This window comes from Alternaria hordeiaustralica (assembly GCF_023758085.1).
Source record: "Alternaria hordeiaustralica strain BMP 2776 chromosome Unknown scaffold_64, whole genome shotgun sequence".
NCBI lineage: Eukaryota > Fungi > Ascomycota > Dothideomycetes > Pleosporales > Pleosporaceae > Alternaria > Alternaria hordeiaustralica.
Window position 1 is genome coordinate 34414 of NW_026056836.1, and position 3364 is coordinate 37777.

Consider the following 3364-nt stretch of genomic DNA (forward strand, 5'->3'; position numbering starts at 1 on the left):
ATTTAACATTCTCTCTATTTCTATTCATTCCATTCTTAATCGCTCTAATTTGCTCCAACCCTTCCTTAGTAAGATGAGCTTTCGAACTAATAATCTCCGCAACCTTAACTCAATCTTCGAAATCTTTAGATTTCACACCCAGAATAGGGTATTTAAGGAAAAAGGGTAAGATTGTTTCATAGATCTCCTTTAAATTACTACATTTAAATTCCGCATAATCCTTATAAGTATAAAACTGTCCGCATGAAAAGTAATAAGCTAAACACTTAATAAGAGACAGATCACGAGAATGTTGAGTTAAAACAAAGGCCAAATCAACACGACCTCCTGCACAGTAAGCATCACTAACTCTCAGTTTAACCATAAAAGAACCATCACCGGAAGCAAAACCTGCTATTCAATAAGGATTAATAGGAAGCAACGTTTGTGCATCAATTAAAGGTCTATGGACAGGAGAATAACTAGGAAAAGCTTCTTTCTTACTTTTTTTTTAATATATTATAATATATTAAAAAAAAAGTTAGCGGGAGTCAAACCTCTGTTAATAGAAGCTCTTATGTTAATAATGGCTTTTAAACCTGAAGATGTTAAATGTTCACCTTTTTTCATTATCATAATAACTTCTCTAAATAAAATATAATCCGCAAGCTTTTGAGTGATTAAGGGGTATTTATCGAAATGAGGGATAATTTTTGTGACAATTTGATCTAAAGAACTAACTGTAAAATCACGACAACCATTTCTCTCTTTACTTATTCGTCCTATACCTCCAAAGAAATCTTGAATAGCTTTTAAGAGTTTAACATCTTTTTTATGAAGGTTTATAATAAAACTGGCTTCGATTTTTCAACCAGTGCTGCTTCTAGTCCCAGAGGGGGACTGACCTTTAGGTCTGGCCCCTGAAGGGGACCATCCCCAAAGGATAGGTGATTTACGTGCAATAATGGTGAAACATCCTTCTGCATCTGTAAAGCCTGTCACAAATAAAGGTAGGGTAATAAGAGAATATGTCTTAGGGTTAATATTATTACTAATTGTATAAAATCGTCTTGGCATAAATTGGTTAGAAGGGATTTTTACTGAACGGTTTCTCTTGAAACCTGATAGAATACATCTTAAATATGATAAATCATATCAACTACCGTATACTCGTTGCTCTTTTACAGTCACTATTTAAACCTTTTTTAATTTTTGCAATAAATATCTTCCTTTATATGGCGTCTGGGTATTTCTAGTCCCCGAAGGGGACTGACCTTTAGGTCTGGACCCCTGAAGGGGACCATCCCCAAAGGATAGAAAAATACATTCTAATACTTCCTGTAGGTACACCTAAGGCTTCCCCTACTTCACTCATTGAAGGATATGTTGTTTTTATTCCAGTTTCCTTATCAAGTACTTCTACCGGTACACTAGGACTTCCTGCTCCTTCTGCTCGTTTACGTCCTTTACCTCCTGTACTGTTTGTGTTACCTACAGCCGCAGCAGATATTTTGGCTTTTGCTTCTTCAGAATGTTTGGAACCTAATCGAGAACCAGCTGTTAATAAAATATTATATTCTGGTTTTAATAAATCCAGATAATATTGATCTCTTTGTATAGTTTCGGATGAATCACAATATTCCAGGATTTCTAAAGTAAAATTAGAATAACCATACTTCAGCAAAGCACTGTAGATCAAACTTTTCCTCTTTTTTATTCCTGATTCTAAGAAATAAATGTTATAGTAACCTTTCAATCTTATCTCTAGATTAATACTACTACCTACATATCTTTTTCCGTTAATTAAATTTGTTCAGCTATATACCCCGGATTTACCTTTATTTTCTTTTAGTACTAAGACCTTATCTATATCAGCATTTCTATATATAGTTACTGGCTGAAAAGACGGTGCAATAGATGAAGAATTAGTAGAATAACCACGAAATCACCCGTTTATGTGTGGTTTCGTAGTACTACTCTTATAAAGGTTTTGTTTTCCACTTACTTTTTTTTTTATATATTATAATATATAAAAAAAAAAGTTAGTAAAGCCGTTCTGGAATGTTTCACATGTACTAATAAAGCCGAAGTAGAAGAGAAAAGTGATACTTTAGAGTGCAGCACAGGGAAGGAGAAAATGAAGGAGATAAAATTATAATGTGCAAAAATTAGCAAAGGATTTAGAGATAAAACAGTGACTGATTTAGATCCGCGATAACCCGTATTCTTTTCAGAAGCTTCCAAGCTTTTTACCATCTCTGAGTGATTAGTTCAGCCACTTATAGATTTTAAACTATAGCTTGGTACTTGGATTTCTAGGGTGTTCCCGGAATTTGGTAGTTTGTCCCGTAAACACGATGACGGTGTTATGGATGATTTCCCACATCATCCTTCAGGACTTCAAAAATGGAATGGTGCAGCGGAAACTTTAAATAAGAATCCTACAGCTATAAATAGTAAACTTATGTGTATATAGTAAGATTTATATCAATATAGTAGCCCAGTAAGGTTGTCTTTACTTACATTAGATATGCTAGTTATAATATATAAGCTGTCTAAGTTTGTGGTACCAGAATTTGCATAAAGTAACGCTGTACCTAATAGTATAAAACAGGATGACAATCCCCCTAGTAAAAAATACATAAGACCACCTGAAGTAGCGGGTTCTGAATCTCTATAGATAGTTGATAATAAATACAGTCCATAACTTTGTAATTCTATGGATAGGAATATGGATACTAAATCACTAGTAGAAATTAGAAAAACACTACCTGTAACAATAAATAAGATAATTAAGGAGTATTCTATTATTTTAAACTGCTCTCCCATTTTATTTAAAAGTAAGGTTCCGTAGTAAACTAGTTTTGTAAATAAAAGTCTAGTCGGGCTGCTATATTCTTTCAATCAAACTTTTCTAGGGTAAAATGAAGTTAACAATAAGATAACGCTAGTTATTAAAAAGATAAACAGGTGGAAAAAATTCGTAGTAGCTGTAGTATGGAATAACCCACCGAAGATTCCAATACCTTTTGCTAAAAATAAAAGAGATAAATTATCATAAGCTATAAAAGCTGAAATAAGTAAGATAGTAATCGTTACTCTAGAGTACAAGATAGATTTGTCTCGTCTTGATGTAATAGCATTAGATAAAAGTAATAATATTAATGAATTTAGTAACATATCAGAATAGAGAGATTCGAACTCCCCTTTTACATCCTCTAGGGAGTAACAATTTTCCTAACATTATTCTGAAAAATTTTGTAAAGGCAAATGAGAAGCCTTTAAAATGAATCGAACATTTATCAGAATATTAACAGTATTCCGCTCTACCATTGAGCTATAAAGGCTATTAAAGAATGTTATAAAGATATCTAGTCCCCCCCGC

At 33.0% G+C, this 3364-nt stretch overlaps 1 non-coding gene across 1 annotated transcript; it reads right to left on the reverse strand.

Moving 5' to 3' along the window:
- Window positions 1–3255: 3255 nt before the first annotated feature.
- J4E84_011129 lies at window positions 3256–3326 on the reverse strand. The gene has a single exon. It is a non-coding gene; the product is annotated as a tRNA-Asn (tRNA).
- Window positions 3327–3364: the final 38 nt, after the last annotated feature.